This window comes from Microtus ochrogaster, chromosome 7, assembly GCF_000317375.1.
Source record: "Microtus ochrogaster isolate Prairie Vole_2 chromosome 7, MicOch1.0, whole genome shotgun sequence".
In the NCBI taxonomy this organism is placed as follows: Eukaryota; Metazoa; Chordata; class Mammalia; order Rodentia; family Cricetidae; genus Microtus; species Microtus ochrogaster.
Window position 1 is genome coordinate 17544892 of NC_022014.1, and position 22597 is coordinate 17567488.

A 22597-nucleotide genomic window follows, 5' to 3' on the forward strand; every position below is an offset into this window, starting at 1 on the left:
GGCTTGAGATCAAACAGATGCTGATGCAGGGGTGAGCATCTAGGCCAGTGAAGATTGGCAGAGAGCCCTACTGCCAGGAAACAAGGAGAGAATGAAAAGAAGGAAGATGATGTAGGGCCGGTCAAGTTCAAATAGTTTAGTAAGCCGTAATAATCAATGAGAGAGCATGATGTTGGAAGATTGTGTCGCTACAGTGAGAGAGTGAAGAAATTCATTGGACACACAGTTTAACTCACAAAGCCCATGGTGAGTACGGCTGCATTAGAAAGACTTGATGGCGCTAGCTAGCTGTATGCCTCAACTATACGGATATTTACTGAAGCAAAGGGATGCCCATGAGGGGACCTTGGTAATGGAGCACCCATCAGCGGGAGGATTATATGTGGCTCTCAACATGGAAAAGAATTAGAGTGGTAAGGGTAGTGGCAAAGAAATGTGCAATCAGTTGAGCAGAATAGCTACACTATAGTTGATATTCGTATCTTTATGCTAGCTGATGATGTCAAGGGGGTGCAAAATGTGTTTGCTTCTTTGGTGCCATTTTTTTTCTTAAGTACCCTCAACACTGCCAATGACACGGTTACCACTAATTTTTTGTCTACCTATTAAATGCAGGCCCTGGGTCAAAACTTTCTATTTTTTAATTTTTTTTGTTTTCAGTTGCTCTTGCCCTTAATGGGAAAGTTCTGAGCAGTGTTTCATAGGTGAGAAAACTGAGACACTCGGTAATTTAAGTCTTCTTGGTTAAACATCACGGGAGGTAGACTAGAAACTCTAGCTTGATTGATGTCTCATGATATTTTTCTTTACTACACTCATTATAAACCTTCCCACTCCTGGCCTAATAGCTCAATCCTTGCAAATCCCAGGTCCTCTCTCCCCCTGAAAATTCTTTAATCAGGCTGTACTAGTGGGCGTCCCGCGTCCCTGTGATACAAGTATGTGACATCACATCAGAGGGTGCCTAAGCTGACTAAATGGAACAGTGACAATATTGGAAGAAACTGAACTGTCTGGGTACCACTTAGAAAGAAAAAAAAAAACCCTGTTGGTTAATTGCATGGCATCTTAGTTCACAAGACATGCTCAAATTCCAAGACACAGTAAAATGTGAAAATAAATGTGCCCTAGAATGGTTTATTATACTGAATGCAGAGCATGCACTCTGGAAAACAAACCCCCTACTTAGCTCACATCCAGTAGAGTTTGAGTACTTGCACCTTTTGTGATGGGACAGTGATGGGTGTCACACGGTAGTTGGAGCTGCCAACAGTGTCCACCCTGACCATCCAATCTGTGTGCTCAGCCACGGACAGCCCTGGCTTAGCTAGGGTTGCCAGGTGCCCTATGGCCCAGCCCCTGCCCAGCCATGCTCCAAGGAGTTCGTGGGTCTCTTACTTGTACCAGAGCCAAGCATTAATGAAGGCACTTGGCATTTCAAGGATATGACCCAGAGGTGTTCCTTTCTCAGGTTCACATTAGACAGAGATAAGGTTCTGGCCAGACAGCGTCACATAAATTAATAGAGGTGTTGGGAGGTAATCAAATGGGAATTCTTAGTCCCCAGGCCATACTCACAAGACCAAGAACCAGGGACCACAGGAAAGAACTAAAAGGTCACTCCAGGGCACTGTGACAGAAATTCTGACTTCTGCCAGGAGAGTTTGATGATGGGAAATGACAAGATAATGATTTTTGAGTTTCAGATTCTAATTTGACCTTGGTCCTGTATTGATCCGTTCTGTTCAGCAGATATTCATAGGCGGTCATGAAGGTCAGGCATTGTGCTAAGACTGCCAGAGGTCACAGTGTGTGTCAGAGAGCAATTGACTTCAGAAATGACTCCAGTGGGTCCAACCTTGTTTTTCTACCTCTGCTTTTCCTTGGCCACATAGCCTGGTGCTTAGAAACCCTTGCTACTAGCTGGGGTATATGTCAGGTCTTCAAATACGCCTGCTCACGGGAAGGTATGCTCAGCATATTTGGCATACTCTGACAGCTGCCTGGAGGAGCTTGGCATTGAGTCCTAAGTCTGCCTGTGTAGAGACCAGGTGAACAGCTCCAACTGGTAGGGTCCCGCTTAGCTACTTAAAAAACCCACATTGCATCATTTCCATTTCCAATTGAACTGGTGTGTGGACCATAGGTGTGTCTTGTGCCCTCAGTGTTGTCAGGGGTTTTAGTCCTGCCTGCTCCCGCAGCCTTTCAGTCCCAAAGAAACACACAGAGGTCTACATTAATTATAAGCTGATTGGCCTAGTAGCTCAGGCTTCTTATTAACTCTTTCTTACATCTTAAATTAGCCCATAATTCTTGTCTGTGCTAGCCACATGGCTTGGTACCTTTCATCAGTGAGGTATTCTCATCTTCCTTGCCCTGTGGCTGGGTCACGATTGCAGGCTGAGCTTTCCCCTTCCCAGAATTCTCCTGTTCTCCTTGCCCCACTTCTATTTCCTGCCTGGTAGCCCCACCTATACTTCCTGCCTGGCTACTGGCCAATCAGTGCTTTATTAACAGACAAGTGACAAGTCTTTATAAAGAACAAGATCATTGTCCCACAGCACCTCAGTGCCAATCAAAATCTGTTTGCCTTACCGGAGGGTGCTGTGCCCTCTGATAATGCCATAGCTAAGAGCATTAACCCTCTGCTAAAACATGTATCAAACAGTAAGTGCCTTTGTAGTGCTGTGTGGGAGTCTGTAATATGCCCATTTTACCGTGCAAAGGCATGCTTATCCTCTCTCACCAATTGCCTTCGTTTGGACCATGTTCTGGTGCTAAAGGTGTTCTTCTTGACTTTGAACTACCCTGTGACCAGGAGTCCTTCACTCTTCTGCTCTAAAAGCACAAGCAGGAAGAAGTGAAGTATCAACGACTTCACCAGTGTGCCTCAGTTTCCCTTTATCTCAGATAGATTCTGTTTAATTACAAAGACGTGTGACATGTACTGAGGTCAGAGGACAACTTACAGGAGTCATTTCTTTCCATCCACAATGTGGGTTCCAGGGATCGAAGTCAGGTCATCAGGCTTGGCAGCAGTCACCTTTACCCATATTGTTAGCCCACGAAGGGTTTCTGGGGTGATAAAGTAAGGCATACCCTGCACTATTGTAGGTATCCATGAAGGGTCCGAGGAGGAAAAGCAGAGAGCAAGGAGCCTGGAGAGCAGGCTCAAATCCCGAGTCAGCATAGCCTGCTGTGGAGCCTGAGTGAGCCCTTCAGTTGCCCTGGACTCATCTGTGTCATCCCTATGGATCTGGCGGGTACTGATATGCATGAATCACAAGCAGGAAACAGCATAGTTCAGGTGTGTGTGTGTGTGTGTGTGTGTGTGTGTGTGTGTGTGTGTGTGTGTGTGTATGTCCAAATCCTTGTGTGTGTGCATGTGTGTATATGTCTGTATGTGTCTCTTTGTATAACCCTGTGTGTGCTTGTAGGTCTGTATGCATCTCTGTGCATATCCTTGTGTGTATGTGTGTGTATCTCTGTGCATATTCCTATGGATGTGTGCACATGCATGTGTGTGCATATGTGTGTCTGTATGTGTCTCTGTGTATATACCTGTGTGTGCATGCACATGCATGTGTATGTATTAAGAATAGAGTGTTGTCCTGTGCTGACCATGGCACTGAGACACTGCAGTACATGCTGATTTGCGATTAGACAACAGAGGCAGTTGTTTCTCTCTCTCTTTTGTATTTTCCATCTGCTCAGCTTTTCCCTCTGAGTCTTGATCATAGCTGGGTGCTGGGCTAAAGAACAGAAACCTCTGAAAACTGACTATCAGGTGGGGCTTCAGTTCAAGAGATTCTGTGAAGATTGAAAAAGTCACCCTCCAGGGTACAAGAGAAAAGCTGCCTCCATGAAAGAGGCAAGAGGCAGGATTATCCTTCCCTGTAGAGGAACTATGCAACCTGACCCTATCAGGCACAGTTTCAGCATGGGGCCAAAGTATTCCATAGTCTTAAGACTTCACATTCACAGGGGTCTGAGCTGGCTGCCGTTCTTTTAACCAGGGACTATACTTTGAATTTTTCTGCAATAGGGACTCAAGCTTCAGTATGATGATGCAGGCAGCCTGGAGTGCCACAAACCGTATTGCACAAGGAACTGCCTCCATAGCATTATCTGTTCTCAGTACCTGAAGCCTGAGTCTCCTGGGCAGTGAGGGAAAAGGGCTCAGTCTCAGCCACACTGTACAGATCTGCTAGAATGACGGATCAGATCCTGTGATGTGAAAAGAGCATGTCTCTTATGATATAATTAAAACAGTTATGAGTTTATACTGTGTACTTTGAGTGCCACTCAGCAGGGCCTGAAAGCTTACTGAAGTTAAGAATTGGGTAAGAATTCTTAAAGACACAGCTGCTGTGCCCCTGGGGTCTGAGCTGTCTTCTGGGTTTGCCTAGTCCTCTTGTGCCTCCCAGGCCATCTACAGTTCCTCAGATGCCAGGCCTTCTCAGGGGATGCCTTAGTTTTCTGAGAGCCCCTACCTGCCTGCCAGGGTTCCATTCAGCTGCTGAAAGTCAACAGCTCTCTCTGTGGGGCTGGTTGTATGACCAATGCAGATTGTAAGGGGCTCTGTGACTTTTAGTGACATAGAAACATAGTCTGGCAAGCAAATACTAATTAGGCAGACTCCACACTCAAAAGGTAGGTGCACATTCCCAACTCAAAGAATGTATCTTTAAACTCCGGGTTCCTCTTCCAAATGCTCTCTTGTAAGACATCACTCTCTCATACCTCCTTTTCCCACCTCCACAACAGCCTCCCTCTTCCTCTCCCTGCCTCTCTCTTTGTCCCCCTTTCATTGCCCCATCCCTCTCTTTCCCCCTCTTTTCCTATCTTCTCCCCCTTCCTTCTCTGTCTTCCCCCCTCCCCATCTCCCTTCCTCCCTGCCTCTCTCTTCCTCTCCCACTCCCTTGCTTTCCAATCTGCTCCTAAGGCTCTTTGCCTGGGCCTTTCTTCCCCTTTACATCTTTATTATGAAGATCAAAACCTTGACAGCTTCAGTATTCCCTCCACAGCAGCCTTTAACTGAATTCTCCACCAGACACAGGCTGGAATCTGATCCCGCTAGCAGCCATCCTCCTCCCATCAGGGCCAGGGAAGGAGATGAGCAAATGAGCAATCGCTATGCCCGTTACAGTCACTTCCGTGTATCAGGACCCTTGTTACAATTTGCAGACTCTTCTCCATCTCTGCTAATGCAATTGCTTGAAGGGCACTTTAAGGATAATCATTAGCCATTGATTTTTTTTTCCCGAAGCCTTTTATTCCCTCCAATAATCCCTGCCAAATGCTGGCTGCTGGTTCTATTTGTTAACTGAGGGAGAATTTTGTTGTTCAGAAGCTCTCTCAGTGGGGTAAGGTGGCCATGTTCTACCACCTTTTAAGGAGAAAGGTCATTTTTTTATTAGGATTTGAGCAGACAGTGACTCCCCCTTCTGGAAGAAACCGGGATGCCACAGTATTCCCTGAACTACACTGTTACCAGACCTCTGTCCCTTTCAGGAAAGAAGCTATTCAGGGCCTGTCCCCTTGGAGAATTTCCCAGGAGATGATAGAGAAGTCATCATCTCAACAATAGCAGAGAGGAACACTTCGGACAGAAAATCTCAAGCACAGGACCAGCATCAGAGTCTTTGCTTAGGACAAGTTTGAAAAGGCTAAAAGGTACCAGGACTGCAGGATTCTGGGAAAGGACCCTGAAAGGGAAGCGATGGCTAGAAGCCTTTGGGTAGCTTTGCATGCTCAGAGGGTTCTGCTGTCAGCCTGCTGAAAAGGCTAGAGCCAAGCCTGTCTCTTCTCCATCAAAGCTAGGGAAGATTTAAAAACCTGAGATGTGTCTCTATGTGTAGGCCATGTTCCTGTGTTCTTAACCTGTGCCTTTTGTCTAAGCTTGGGGTTCAAACAGTTGTCGTCTGTTGCCTTGGTCATTTATTGTGCTGTCAGGCACGTGTGTGCATTTGTATCGCTGTATCTGAGAATGATGTGTGTGAAAACAGTGTACAGGTGAGAGCGGGATGTATGTGGGCTGAGGGCGTGGCCGAGTGTTAGGTCTGCGTGCTCACATGCAGAATAAGGAACAGTGAACAAGTAAGAATCCAATAGTTAACACCTTCACACCCACAGAGAGGAACATCAGAGAGGATGTTCCCCACCAATCTTGGTTCTCAGAAAGAAATCGATGGGAGAAGAGAGCCAGGCATTTTCCAAGCATCCCGCCTGTTTGGCACTTCTGAATGGTTCTCCATTGGACAGAGAGAGGGCTTGATACTGGCATGTGAGGACAGATGGGCCGGCACATGGCAGGATAATGACATGGAGCAGAGGTGCCCGTCAGTTCCTCAGGCTCCTCGTGCTGACCCAGAGGGGAAAGCAACAAGATGGGATTATGGTGTTTCATCTTCACGACCCTTCTTAAATTTCTAACTAAGTGTACCTTACTACTGCGAGAGCAATGAGAGACGCACAAAGCTTTCTGTGTCCCAAGACTCAAAAGACTGATGTGGGGCGTGAGTGCAAGGCCAGTCTGTGAAACAGAGTGAGAACTTCTCTCCCCTGGGAAAAAAGTACAGACAAGAAACAACATAAGGAATGAACAAATACCGCAAACATGTAATTCTTCCATGAGGCTGTTACTATTGTGTGTGTGTGCGTGTACATGTGTGAGCAGGGTGTACATGTGTAATATGTGTGCTTTTGTGGGCACAGAGACCAGGGGAAAGCCTTGAAATGTCCCCTATAGCTCCTCATCTATTCCTTTGAGGCTGACTGGCAATCCTCCTGTCTCTACCACCCCAAGTCATTTGAGTTACAGGTGTAGCTGAGATCACAAACAAAGTGTTGTCTGGGTAATGGGATCAGATTCAAGTGCTCACGCTTATGTGGTGAGCGTGCAGGCCTGCTGAACCATCTTTTCATTTCCCTGTTACCATCTTTTCAGCATGTTGTACATGGTTTCTTTGCAAGCAGTAGCTTTCGGGGTCTCTATTAGTATTCATATATGCACACAATGATTTTGCATCCATTCATACATATGCATTCATTGTCAGTTCTTACAAAATTGTGATAATAGGCTGTTGTCCTGAAACTTGCTTGCTTCTTCAGACAACATTCGTGGGCCTCATTCCCCGCCAATTCATACAAAACATCACCAGCCTTTGCCGTTTCCACATGGCTATTGATGTGGGTGGGCTGCAAACTGCCATTCAGTCCCTCAATGAATGAGGTTTCCATGTCTAAGTTCTCTGGTGGCAGTGAGCATCCTGTGTGTGCCTTAGCATAACCTTTTGTGACTCTTCCACAAAAATCATGGCAATGAGGTTCTTCTCCGAGGGGCATCTGCCAAGAAAGGAGCTTTGGAGACGTGTGGACTCTGCTCGCTATTAACATGCAGGGCAGATTTTTGTTGTGTGCCTCTGGGGTCTACTCTATGCAGAGACACACTAAAAATAGGTGCACCTGTCTCCTCCTTGTCACTCTGTTGATTTAGCTGTCTTTCTTAAGGGGACTCAGCATCTCCAGTAGGGCTTAAAAATACACACTGCAACAATTCAGTTGCAGAGCAGAAGATGCAATGGAACCTCCCACTTTAGGATCTCCTTCCTGCTGCTCTGGCACACTGAAGCGCTCCATGCCAGAGCTGGTTCTGGGGGGGATCCCAGTCAGTGGAAAAGCGGAGTGGTCTGGTAACTGCCCTGGACCCTCTGCCCACACCTGGGGCACAGCAGAAAGGCAGCTGTCTCACTTAAACCCAGTTTCCAGAAATGAAGATAAAAATGCCTAGTGTCAAATGAAAAATATATTTCTCTTAAAATTTCATTTTGGGGTGTGTGTGTGTGCGCGCACGTGTATGCATGCATGAATATGTGTGTGTGTGCATGCATACAGGTACCCTCAGATGCCAGTTAATGGTGTTGAATCCCCTGGAGCTGGAGTAAAAGGTTGGTTCTGAGTTACCCAAGAAGGGGTGCGATGACAGAAACTCAAGTCCCCTGGAAACGCAGCAAATATACTTAGCCACAGAGCCATCTCTCCAGCCCTTAAATAATAGATTTCCAGCAATTAGCCTGGTACATGAGCTGTAACAAATCTCAGGCACATTACTACTATTTTTTATTGGCCTACAAATACAAAAGTTGTATCTAGTTGACTCTAACTGCAGTACAGTCATCACCATCTCTATAAATGGTGTCACCAGACACAGCCATTTGATTTAGGAACATTAGGTTGGAAATGGAAAGCTAGAGTTGGTTGACAAATATTCTTTTATTTGTTTATAGTATTTATTTCTTTCCCTGGTTATTGCGTGCTTGTAAAATTTCTAAATAACAGAAGTATGTGACTTGGAATATGTGAGATTCTATATTATTCTCCATCCAAAATAACCACTGCTTGCCAAAGAATATTTCTGTATTTCTTTGCTTGCTAGTTTCTCATCTGTTATCATCCTGAAATTCCAACAGGACAAAAAAAATGCTAAAAGTTTTTCCCTTTGTGTTTATTTCCTGTGACTGTCACAGCGAGCAGGGATTTGGGGATCACCTTTTCTGAGGTTGGCACTATGGCTTTGCCCAGTGGAGAGATGACATAGCATGACAAAGAGACAGTGTTGGAACAACCTGCTCACCTCAGGTTGGCCAAGAAGAAAAGAAGGAAAGGAAGCAGAGGAGCGAGATTGGAATCCTACAATCTCATTCAAGGGCACCCCTCCAGTGAACTTTCTTTCTCTCAGCTACTCTAGGTTCCACCACCTCCCAATAATCTTGTTGCCCCTGATTCTCCCCTCCTGCTGCCACGTACAGTGTCATTCTGGACCCTGTGCTCACTTTCTGCCCAGGGCTCATGGTGTCAGAAGGTTTAGGGGGTGGGGAAACTGCTGTGGCCCAAGCAGAGGACAGCAGTGTTACACCTCAGCAGCCAGGAAGCAGAGAAGGGGAGTGCCCAGGTCTTCCTCTCTGGAAACACCTTCACAGGTACACTCATGAGTGTGACTTCCTGATCTCCGCGGTGATTTCAAAGCCAGCCATGGTGGCAATGGAGATTAACTATCACATTCATTCATCAAACAGCAGCATTCATTATACAAAGACAAGGGTTCGAAGAGTGAGCATGGCCTTTCAGTGACACAGAACCTTCCACACCAGTCCCCAGTTTAGTGCCTGCCATATGTCACACCTACTAATTGGCAGTGTGAACCCTAAGGATGGTGGCACTGGTCAGGATAATAGCAACAACAATAAAAACAACCAGCCACCGCTGGTCCCAGCACCTCCCAGTAGCGTTCAGTTCATCCACCATGGATCAGATGTCTACAGGCTGCTGACGCCTTAATGTTCACGCTTGATTCCTTCAGCTACCCAAGGGTAAGAGGCATTGTTATAATCCTCAATTGACAGATGAAGAAGCCAGCCCAGAGGGGACAATGGCATTTAAGGGCTCATATCACAAAGTGTTAGAGCTCTGATTGGGAACTCAGAGCCTAAGTCCTTGGCCACAGGGCTGTGGTATGTCATAGAGACTTGAAGAGCCTGGTGCTGATAGGGGCATCAGCACTCTCGAGGTCAGGTTAGATGTAAGCCCATGCAAGTGAGGGCCCTTTCTCCTTTACAAAAGGCTCAGGAGAGGCTTCCTGAAGGCAGCGCACACAGTTTGTCACCGAATGCTGATACAGTCCCTGCAGAGAAGTACAGTACAGGCAGCAAGAGCAGTGTGAGCCAAGACCTTATGACAGCAAAGCCTGGCTTTTGGAGAATGGAGCGGTCAAGGGAGACACCAATGAGTGAAGAAGTCACAGATACTAAATTATTAGGAATGACAAGCAGCCACTAAGAGACTCATAGCACAGAGCAGAAAGATCCAACAAGCATTTGTGAATGGTGACTCTGAAGGAGACAGGGAGCGTGGGGAGTGTGGGGAGCTTGGGGAGTGTGGGGAGCTTGGGGAGTGTGGGGAGCTTGGGGCCAGAAGACCTAGGGAGAGTGACCCCATAGAAGGTCAGCAAAGCAACTGCACCTTAACCGCATGCAAACTTTGACCCAGCACCTTCCCCGCTTTGCTCGTCCTATTGATATCGTCTGTGGGAGACACTTTTCCTCTGGGCTTCCCGTGGATGGAATCACTCTGTACCTTCCAGCCTGACCCTGGACTCGTGCCTACTTTCCCCATGCTGTTGATGGGGAAGGTCTGTTGGTAAATGTTGACTCTGCTACTCTGGCACCTTGACTTGAGTTTGCTGAGTCCACTCCCATTGTTTCCACAAGCTGAACTGATGCAGTTTGGAAAGCACCATGGGATCCTGACTGTAGTAACTGCCTCGTGGCATTCTTTAGTCTCCCAAATGCTAAAAGACTATAGTCTCTCTTGCCCCATCTAACTATAACGGAGTTATGAAGTCAAGAGGCGATCGCCTCCCTTATTCTGCAGCTAATCCCCGTGTTAATGCAAGCCTGCATGTGCCGCTTGGTTAAGCACTACTTCCCAGTAATTTTCACAGATATTTATGAAAACAGAGCAGTATTGTGATAGCCCCCTGCTTCCTCCAACAGGGAGAGGTGTATATTGATAGTGTAGCTGACTCAAATACCCCCAGGAAAATGAAAAATTGGTCCCAGACTTCTCATTTTCAGCACGATCATCCTCACAGAACAGCAGATCTGGGGAGATTCTAGATCGTAAGCAAATGGAAAGGTAGAAGAAAAGCTGCCAGAGACCAGGGAGGAATCCAGGACAAGGGGCTGAATTATTCTCTGGCTTTGGAAGCTGGGTTACGGGATCGGGCCCAGGTAGGTCAGGGCTAAAGTCCTGGGAGGACCAGAAATAGCAGGCCATGGGCAGTTCAGTCAGGCGTCAGTCAGTGACACAAGCTCCCTTTGGGTTCTCTGGGGATATGTGGAGGAGGACTGGTGTGGCTTCTGGAAAGTTAGGCCATACTCATACCAAAGGAGACTGAATGATGGCAGAATGCCTGGAGGGATGCCTTCAAACACGGACACTCTTTACATGGAAAAGGCATTGTGCCAGGCTTGGGCAGTGTCAGCAAGTAGGATTTGATACTAGGCCAACTTGCATTCAGACCCAGCCTGGCCCTTGCTAGAAGTTGAAAGCTGGTGTTGATAAGTATGTCCCTTCTATTAAATGAGGGTAAAGTTGGCTCAGTCTCAGAGAGCTTCAATGGGGATTAAGTCCAAGGAGAAGTGTTGACAGTGTGCAGGAACAGGCTGGATGTTAACAGAAGTGGTAACCATCATTACCAGCCAGGGAAATAGGCACAAAAAGCCATATGGATAGGGACCATGGGTAAATTGTAGGGACATATACTGGGAATGGGAAGTTGAATCAAACTAGGTCTGCAGAGCTGGGAGACCCCTGGACATCCAGGATCACCTTCTTCAACCCAGGTCATTCTTTTCAGCCCCACCAAAGTTGCTCGAGTCTCCTCTGAAGGCTGGCTAGCATGGGAACCCTCCACCCCACTCAAACCTGAGAGTAAGCCTGACAGTTTGTTGGGTGTTTGGAGCCCAGCCGATGTGAGCCATTAGAGCCGGCTCAGCAGCTAAGGCAGAACAGCTTATCTCTGCTTCCCACTGGAGCCAAATCAAATTCATGAAAAATATTAGGCTTTAAAAAAAAGGCAAGCCATGTTGAGTAAACCAGCTGCTGGCAGCAGACACCTAATTGGCTTGTGTTTTTGTCTGTCAGAAAACACTGAACTCACCAGTGTTCGAGAAGCACTGGCCAGAGACTCACCTGAAAGGTTTGGGGGTCAAACAAAGTTTCCTCGTCTGTTGACCCCACTGACCTATGCTCCAGCACCACCAGCTGCCCCACTAATTCTTCCTGGTGGGAGGAAGCTTTCCATCAGTGGAATGAGCAGGAGCAGGAGAGAGCTAGAATTTGGTTCTTCTCCCCAAACCACAGTCATGCCTCGGGCTCCTGTCTACAGAGTTCTTATTAGTGAAGCACTTATCGAGTAGCTTCTGTGAAGGCAAGGAATAGGAACTGCATCTCTGATATTTAGGGATGATCAGAACCAGAATATCTGTGTGATGATTTCATGCACTCAAACCTGTGTCAGCTATTCCTTCCCTCAATATTAAATTATCCTGAAAATTAGAAGCCTAAGTGGGCAATTTGTTTTGTTTGTGTACATGTGTGTACATGTACATTTGTGTATGTGTGTACATGTATGTGTGGATGCATGTTCAGGAAGAAGAAATATTAGTCTGTGGGATTTTGTGGGAGTTACCTAGGTGGAAGACTCTACCCCAAGGCTTCTTCATGTTACAGTCAGGAAGTTAGTCTGGCAGCTAGCGAATTTGTTATTTGAAAGCATGAACAGAGAAGATATACAACTAAACTCACTCTCATTGTCGGAAGACTTCAGGTTTTCATTTCTGCTTGGGTAAAGACCTCAGTTACTTTTAATATGTAGCGCTTCCGAAGCGGACTGAATGTCTTCCTATCATGAAGTTAGGGCTCCCTTTAGTCCAAGGGGATTGAGGCAGGCACTAGTACCAGCAGGGAGGGCTCACTAGAGGTCATGCTAAAGGCTGGCCACGTGCTTTCCCATGACATGCTCTTTGAAGATGACTTTTGGATCGAATCAATAGTGATATAAATAGACTGAAGAATGGATAGATGGATAGATAGATGGAATGATCTTTCTTAGCTTAGATTCCAAATTCATGTCTCTATGATAAAGTATAATATTCAGGGCTTGTTCTTAAAGCATTAGGGTTATATAACCTTCAAGGGGCCACCCAGAATAAAATGTCCCACTTCATTCTACGGATATGAAAATGGAGGCCTAGGGAGGTGGCATGAGTTATCAAACATTGGACAACTTAGTAAATGCAGGGCTGTCACCGAAGGCTTCTCCTCCAATGTTTCTTCTACAAACATGGAAAAATGCTGTGAACACTTGACCCATAATTCCTACCAGACTCATACAGATGTGAAAAGAAAACATTATTAAAATTTAAAACCAGCTGGGCTTCTCTGGCCCAGAAACCCTCTCTGCCTTGGTCCAAGGATCGCCGACTTCTGTTCATTGAGCAGATCCATCCTCACTCCAGACTCTGTTTCCCGTGAGACTTGATGGAGACCTGTGTATTCAAAACCATGCTCCCTGGCATGTCCCAGGATGCTTTGCTGCTGTACCTACAAACCCACTACAAACCCACTCCTTGTCAATCTCGGACTTAAGTGGGTCTTTCCTTCCGTGGAAACATCCCTGTGGATGCACCATAAACGTTGACATTTCTCCAGCGCAGGGTGTTTTTGAAAAAATATTTTAGATGAATGCCAGGCCAGGCCTCGTGAAATGTCATGGTGACTTCCCAAAGAGACCTGCCAGGAGCTAGGGCGAATAAAAATAGCCACGGCTCCGCGTGGATGTGAAAAGAGTAAAGATCACAGAGAGAAGAGTTTGTTTGTTTTCAAAATAATTATTTCTAAGTGGTTCTGGGCCTGCAGAATGCCTCAGACAGGCAGGCAGGCAAGCAGAAGCTCTGTGTCTGATGCCAGAGGGAGAAGGCAGAGAAGAGCAGCAGATGGGAGAGAGGGGGATGGAGCCTCCGATTTCAGCCCTAGCCAAGTGCTTTGTAACGCTTGGAAAACCCCTCCTGGATGACAAGCCTCAGTTTCTCCAGCTGGACTAGAATATGAGGTGGGGGAAATAAATTAGATTCAGCTAGGAAATGCTATGCAAATATCTGTCTACAGAGAGTGGAAAAGAAACACAAAGAGACCAGTGAAGACAGAGAAGTGGACAAAGAGAAAGCAACTTTGCAGTCACAGGAAAAAATCAGCACCACGGACAGATCCCGGCCAATAGGGCTTTTCCTGACTGTTCAGCCAGGGTCTTCACTTGACTTTAAGGTCTTCAGATATGACTGAGGCATCTAGATAAGCACAAAGGGTTGATATCTGACATCTGGACTCATCTTTCGGAGGATCTCTTGCTGGAATTATAATCTCCGAACTTGCTGAGCTTCTGAGGCAAAAGTTGGGATAATTGCTCCTAGCTCCCCAATTCTAGTGAGGCTGAGTGCAGAAACCAAACCTCCTAGACTTGCCAAGCATCTATCCCTCAGCACCAAATTAGCATTCTAGTTTTTAAAAAAGATAACAGCAGCGGTGATTAGGAGCCCCAGAGGCTCCAGTATCTCTTCACTCTCGGTGTGGGGAGGGAAAACCTTGATTCTCATAGAAACCATTGACTGAGTTAAGCACTGTGTCCTCGGGAATTTGTTAATGGTGAGAACAACAACGGTGCCTTGTGGTGGTTTGGCTCAGATCCACAGCGTGCTCAGTGTGTGGAGCCAGACTTGGGAAAAGAGAAAGGAAACATTCATTCAATGTTTGCATGTGCCAAGTCTTTACTAAGTAACTTTAGACATGTGGTTTAATTTAATTCTTAAGAGGCAACTCTGCAAAGCAAGAATTGTCCCTTCTCTCCTGTGTAAGATTCTTTGATATGTTTTCATTAATATTTTAGATAGCATACAAAATGGGTTCCAATATGGCATTTTATCAGACTCATCAATGTACTGTGATCAAATTTGCTGACCCATTACCTTCCTTTTCTCACCTCCCTCCTTCACAGTTTTAAACCTATAAGAAGCTTAAAGATCAGAGTCAAAGAAACATGCCAAATGTCACATGATGTCATCATCATTCTGATGCCAGATGATCCAACCGTCACAGACATGTTCTTCCCCTTGAAAAACTGTTGTTTTGCATCGATGGATCTAATGGATGATTGGAAATGTCAATATAGCCACGTTTCATACTGAGCTCCCAGCTTTGCTCTCTCTTCTTGTCTGTCTCTTTCATTCATATGTGTGCATGCATGCATACAAACTTTTATCTTTTTCTTTAACTAGTAATTAGTCCATTTGTTACATTGCTGACTCAGTCCCCAAACTGAGTCTTGACAGAATGTTCTCTAGGCTTCTCTTTGCCCTCAGTGAGCCATATGAAGGGTTCTGTTCTGTCCTTCAAGGCCCAGCTCAGATAGTGACTGATTCCAAGAATGTCAGTAAGCCTTCAAGCCAGGGTAGGCACTCTGTCCTCCATGCTCCCCTGACACACGCAAGCCACCTTCAGCAAAAGTCATCTTCTAAGCATCCTTGAATCTTTGATTCCTAGTGCAATGCCGAGCACCTACTAGGACCATGAGATGCACATACATGAGAAAAGGAAGAAGGGAAGGAAGAAGCATGAATTGGAGGGAGGAAGAAAGAGGAAGGATGAGCAATGCCTTTGAAATAATAGAATTTAAGACAATGCTGGCAGTGAGCTGGCTGCTGACAGCTGACATTTATTGAGACACTTGGCAGTCCGTGCTCTGTTTTAGGTGCTTAATGTGTACCATCTCATTTAACGCTTGCAATAACCCCGAGGTAAGTACTATTATCACCCCCAATTAAGCAGATTAAATTTCTCTTTCAAAGCCACACAGCTAATTAAAAGATTTTTAGTGGAAGATTTAGAAGATAAATCTAAAAGATTTAGAAGAAATCTTTTAGCAGAAGATCTAATTAGTAGAAGATTAGTAGAAAACAATTAAAAGTTTGAACCCCAGCAGTTTGGTAGCAGAGCCTTCCAGGACCTGTGCGTCTGTGAAGTTCAGGAACTGCAGGGAAGGGACGCAAGGGCTCTGGTCCACTAGCCCCCGCATGCCACTTTGCCCGGTCTTAGTTCTGCAGGTCACATGTCAGCTGAGGCAGCTGGATAAGTTTATGCTTCTCCATCTGAACGGTGGACTCAAGCCACCTACCTTGAAGGGTTGTGAAAAGAATGACGCATCCATCATCCCAAGCCAGAACATGCTGTGCAACATTTGTCCAGCATGGCCACCTGATCCCTGCACAGTGGGTCTTACACCTCTGCTGCCCTTCATAATTCCCATTCTATCCTGCAAAGCGGGCTCTGCCCTAGGCATTTTCAGCGATCCCTTTGTTTATGCATCTAGTAAGCATTTACTCAGCAGCTGTACTGCAGGTGCCATTGCAGGCACTGGGGCTAGGGTGGGAGATTAAGTGGACAAGGTCTAGAGTCTCATAGCCCTTGTGTTCTGTCATCTACAGTTCATGCCACTATTACATGTAGTGAACACATGAATATTCTAAGTCCAAGACACTGCTTTCCTCCTCTCCATATGCACATATATCCATACACACACACACACACACACACACACACATATATTGCATATATGCACACACATCTGTATACATGTATATATAGATATGCATGTGGTGTGGTAGAATGGCTTGTGATTGAGCAACATCCCATTCGGGGAGGGGCTGGGGGAAGTGCCTCAATAGGCAGAATCTGATCCCAACTCACAGTGAGAAGGAACTGGCATTTCTGAAAGAGAGAAAAGTGAGTCTAAAGATCAAGGCAGGTGAGTAAGTGCACCAAGGAAACATCACAGTCAGAAGGTCACCTAGTGAGAGTGGACGGGAGCGGGCTCAGAGAAGCTGGAGGGACCAGGCCATGGGATGGGGGAGGGGGGACGGGTCATGCAGGATCGTAGAGCTCCTGGAATGGGCATGGATTTGACGTACAGGATGACCAAAAATGTGAAAATTGACAGAAGACGCAATTTCAGAGGTGTTACCCATAGCGTATCTGAGCTCCCTGATCTCACTCTGTTCAAACACATGTCTTCTGTCATAAACCTGCCTTCCTGCCTCATATGAAATGAGACACCTGCAGCTGAAACCACAGTCTCTAAATGTCTGGATTATGTTTCTGACAGATACGAACATTAATTGCTCTGCCTGCCCACCCCCAGCAGCCAGGCTGCTAATGTGATGGGTAGTTTCTAAAATGAATAGAGATTGGCGCCGTTCCCCACAGACTGCTGCTGGAGTCCATTGGAGAGTCTACCAGCTTCAAAAACAAAAGGAAAACAAAACACAACTCTGCAACAAAATAATACCAACTCCCCCGTGGTTATTGTGGACCAATGGTAGTAAATTGTGACATTGCTTAGAGATGTCCATTTCATGGTATTCAACTCAAATAATTTTGCTGAAATTCAACACCTGCTTCTGCAAACTGGTGTTGATTGTGTGGAGAGGAGCCAGGAGGGCTGCTGAGCTCTGTAAGAGAGGGTGTGCACACAAGGCACACCCATGCAGGAATCATGGAAGGAGATTCCTCCGTATTCTCTTCTTGGACCCAGTTGTACTCAGATTCCATCCAATCAGAGGTCGGTGTGTCTTTCTCAGGCATGACATTCAAGATGTTGCATGTTTATAGTTTTAAAGAGTGACTTCACAGAATTCCACGGAAACTCTCCATTTAGAATTTTAAAATATATCAAAAGCATTCAATACATGTCCTTTGAGTGTCCAGGTATAAACACTTTTATAGGGGAAACAAAATTGAGGCAATAAAATTGCCTAGCATTAGCAATGTTCCCAAGCATCTGACTTCCCCAGATTGCGTGTGGATGGCGTGTCACTTTCCCCTTAAAGGAGCCAATTAGGTGTGCATTCTTCTCTTCAGGAAAAACCTGAGAGGTAGCGGGCTCATCACAGCCACTCACCACATGAAGTCAACAAATGAGGGCTGGAGATGTCCCATGGGCAGAGAGCATGCCAAACATTACACAAAGTCCTGGGTTCAATCTCTATAACTACATAAACTGGACATGTTGGTGCATACCTGGAATCCCAAGACTCAGGAGGTAGAAGCAGGAATATCAGAAATCCAAAGACATCCTCAGCTATAGGTTTATGGTTCATCTAGACTATATGTAGTCTTGTCATAAAAGGAAAAAAGTCAACAAATTTGTTTTAAACTACAAAAACACAAAGTCTGTTGTGAATGTACCTCTTGACCTTAATGAGACTTCAGAAACAGTGAGATGCTGCAAAGCCCCCTGATGAATGAGATTATTCTTGAATTTTCATTTTTATCTTGTTGAAAATTAAATTTTAAAAAATTAAGGGTGCGTGTGTGTGGACATGCATGCACACACACGTGTGCATCAGGGCAGGTGCCTGCCGAGGCCAGAAGAAGCAGGTGAGCCACACACCCACAATGCATTCTGGGAACAGAATTTGTGTCCTCTGAAAGATCAGCAAGTGCTCATAACCACCGAGCCATCTCTCCAGCCCGAGCACTCGTTCTCATTAGTATCAGCACACTGAGGCCCTGGCAGCCTCTAGTTTAGTGTTGCCTCTTTCTCTCAGGCCGCCTCTTACCCGTGAATGATGCAGCAAAGTCACGGGTGTCTCCCCAACCTTATTTCCAAGCCCTTTTTAATTACTATCCATGCAGCCAGTGCAGCAGAGGTCACACTTCCATATGGTTAACACTTAAAGAGTAGTGTTTTTTATTAAAGAATTAATCTGTTATTGAGACGATAACTTTTCAAATACATCATTATTTTTGGAGTTTAAGAAAAGTGGTTCTTCATCTTTTGAAATTCAATTTATGTTAAATTGATCACTAAGTCCAAGTTAAAGTGATTGAAAATATTCTTAAGGTGAAAACCCTGTTGTTATTGGAATTCAATGTTAAAAATGGATGTGTTTGTAAGAAGTTTGCCTGAACTGTATTTTCACTCTAGTATATGACAAGCTTTCTGTGCTATGTATTTTGCTCAGACATTTTTTTCCTGCTTTTTAGAGTTTGCTGTGTTGTCAATTGTACTGGATTTCAGTGACTTTTTACTGTGACAGAGAAAGGTATCTGTTGGGTTATATATTGCATTTCTGCATTCAGTGAGGTATCTCCAAAGAAATACTTAGCTTCCCTTCTCCCATCTTAGTGAAATAGTCTTAAGTTCAGCCCTGAACTTTGTGCAACCATAAACATCACCCCCAAGTTATAGGGGGCTATGACTGTGTTCTACCTCCTTAAGTGTTTTACTAACCCCAATGACTTTATATTCTCATTAATATTTTAAGATACGTCAGTCATGGGAGATGGTTCAGTGGGAAATGATGTTCTTACCATGAAAGCCTGAAGACCAGAATCTGAATCCCTAGAGCCTATGTTTTTTTCTTTTTAAAAAAAGTCAAGCACAATAGTGTGTGCTTGTAATTCAAATAAATCTGTGGTAAACAAAAAGCAGAGAAAAGGAAGTTCCCACAATGGTCAGCTGCCTAGAACAGGAAGCTGTTGAGGAGTGTGGACTAGGTGGCCTTGTTTTGATCCGTGATGTTCTTCATTGAGCCTCTAGAAAGTGAGGGGGTAGCAAGGAGAATGGATGAGAGTATTTGCTAATCATGTATCTGATAAGAAATCAATATCACAATATATTTTAAAACTCCTACAATACAACAATAACAAATAAACTTCATTTAAAAACGGACAAAAGACTTGAATAGACTATGCTCCAAAGACAATTAGCAAAGGGCCCACAGCTCGTGACAAAATGGGCATCAGTCTCCTGGGAATGCAAGCCATACCCACTTCTCATCAAAACAATCATTTCTGAAACAAACAGAGCAATAACAAAAAAAATTACCAAATGCTGGTGAGGTTATAGAGAAGTTGGAACTCTTGTGCATTGCTGGTAGAGATGTCAAATGGTGACGGTGAAGCCACTGTGAAAAATGGTACACTATGTCCTCAATAAATAAGACACCGAACTATACCACAGGATACAGCAACTCCACATACCAAATCGGAGATTCTAATGCGTATGGGTTGGCTCATATTCATAGACACATCCGCTGCAATATCTAAACATTGACTCATCCATGGATAATAGAATAGATAAACAGTAAGCAATCCATAGACAGATGAGTCCTGAAAGACTGAGTACCTGCCCTGTTGATGCTGACAATTAATACAATGAATGCTTTATCTACAGCAGGGAGTTTGGTCCAAGTTAGCTGGACTGACAATATGAGGAATACCTTTGCTTTTCGTGAAGTTAGGGCAAGGTGAAGGTTGTTCGATCCACGCAGCATTGTAGTGATAACCGACAGGTACAGACTACCATGCTCAACCTCGCTCGGCTTCTAATCCATTCTCATGTCCACAGTGGTGAAAGGTGTTCAAGGACTTTGGGAAATTTTTCAACATAAACATTTCATTACCCGATTATTTCCAATTTCCCAGTGAGTAGTCACTTTCCTTCCTTCCCATTTCATTCCTCTCTCCGCCTCACTCAGAAGCAGAGGGCTTTCTTTAATATGAATCTTCCCTCTTCTTGACTCACCTCCAGCTCTTGCTCATGGCCCTCCCCTCCTACTCTCCTTCCAAGCCCAGATTGCCATACTGACGTGATGAATGCACGGTCACTTGTCACTTCAGCCACTTTTCCTCCTGCCACACCCAAAGCGTGCTGTCTAGTAGGAGACAAATAGGGAGACAGTGAGCAACCAGCCAAAGTAGAAGAAGGGCAAGCAAGATGGGGTAAGGTCGTGGAGGAGGAGGAAGGCTCAGAGTAAAATTACTATTTGGGAGATGGGGCTTAAAGGGTTGGTAGTGGTCCTCCAAACAGACATTAGGAAACAGTGTCTATGCCTCAGGGACAGTGCTTATGAAGGTCAAGCACAGGACAGAATTGGTGGCTTTGAGGAAATGCAAACAGTTCCGCACAGATGAAGCTTATTGATAAAGTGTTGGCAAGGGTGAGCTTGCAAAGTAGAAGGAAGAGTATGGAGAGAGCAAATATCCCAGGCCTGGAAAGGCCATTGCATTGTGTTACACATCCAGACTTGACTGTAGAGCCAGCTGGGAGTCACAGAGGATGAGGAAATCAAGGCTCACAATTTTTGCAGCACCTGTGGTCACATTTGGATATGTGGATGTAAAGGAGATAAATATTGTCTGGGGAAATGGCTCAGTGGGTAAAGCATTTGTCCTGCAATCGTGAGGCTCTAAGTTCAAATCTCTAGGACCCATATAAAAGCAGGGACGGTGGTGTGTGTGTCTATAGCCCCAAAGTTTGTATAGCATGATGGGAGGTAGGAGAATTTGTGGATGCTCACAGGCCAACTATCTGGCCTATACAGTGACAACCCAAAAGAGACCATGTCTCAAACAAAACGGAAAGTGAAGAATAGTACCCAGGGTGGATTACTTAAACTTCATACACTCCTTGTGGCTGGTATGTACCCACGCTCACACACATGAACATGTGTACACAATGTAAACATACCTATCGTACATACAAATCATCTGGCGCTAAAACATAATGGTACTGATTCCAGCAAGACTGTCTTCACTTCTAAGCACCTGATGCTCCCAGCCATGGCCCTCGGTCTTCATTCTAGCTGTATTCACAGTGTGCTGGACTCCCCTCTAATGAAGCAGACGCATATGATAGAGAGTTTGGTGAAAACAAGAATGAAAGAACCATCTGTGGATTGCTGCCCACCGGACAGAAGCAGAGGCAGGATCTGGGCTGGGCAGTGACATGAATTCCCAGGGATGAGGGACTTGCAGGTTTGTCTAGAGCCAGCTGTTGGGCTGACAAGGCAATTGCTAGTCTCTTGCGGGGAGCATGAGGATACAGTCTCTCCAAAAGAAGCTGTAAGGAAGATAAAAATAGTGCTTCCCAGCTTCCTGTGGAAATCGGAACAGGTTAGAATGTATTTTTGCATCCTTTACTCCCACAAGGACCTGGGGAAGTAATCAAAACAAATCTTTTCTGTCCTCCTTTCCGGGTGACAAATGAAATGGCCACCCCAGTATGGTTTGAATACTAACCCCAGCTCCTACAGCTTCATAGGGAACGTTTGATGTGTTTGCTGACAGGACACAGAAGGCACCGTGGGTGACTGGAGTAGAAATGTATGTAACATAGGAAACCTGAGCATCACACTGCCAAAGGCTAAGGGAAGAGACCATGTAGGCATTGCTATGTTTTAGTAGTACATACTCAGGGTCTTTGGGTGAAGGGGTCATGAATTTCTACAAACCCCCTCCGGACCCTGTGCCCACAAACCACTACTAGACACTAGAATCACCACAATTCCATCTCAGAGACATCCAGGTGCCCTTTCTCTCTGGCTCCTCCTGGTAAGGGAATCTTGGAAATACAGTTTCCAGGTTTTTGACTCATGAGTTTTGGGAGTCACTTGTAGAAAGCAGACATGATGTTGAGTTTTAATAGGCGGTGTCCAGTGAGTAGCCAGATCACAGCTGAGATGAAAAAAAAATTGAGCGTTCATCATCAGCTTGGTTGGTAAAATGAAATCAAAATTTGCCTGCTCTGCCTTCACGTCTATCTCCCTGCTACAACATCAGTTGCCTGCTCTCATGGAGACCTTGTGAAGTGACCAGGAGAATCCACCCCCATCAAGGGGAAGTCTATAAGAGACAAAGGGCAGAGAAAGTCATTCCACACCAAGATAGATCAGCTGTGGATAGCGAAGAGGATGAGCTGAGCTCCGAGCTGACTCCAGACAGGAGCCAAGGCCATGGGAGGCCGTGTATGACAGCGCTGCCAGGAGCCCTCATCACAGTGTCACTTGGCACAGAGCACATGCTCACTAATGGACAACTTGTTCTCCGTGCTGTTTTCTCCTACTTAAAATCTGACAGCTGAGTCTGGATAAAGATGTTTTTAATAATGACTGCTTATTCTTTGTCATTTTGTGATCAT

General features: G+C 45.3%; 1 protein-coding gene across 1 annotated transcript in view; it reads left to right on the forward strand.

The window, feature by feature from the left end:
• Positions 1–22597, forward strand: part of Asic2 (acid sensing ion channel subunit 2) — a 1090353-nt gene that overhangs the window by 471474 nt on the left and 596282 nt on the right. The window lies entirely within an intron of this gene.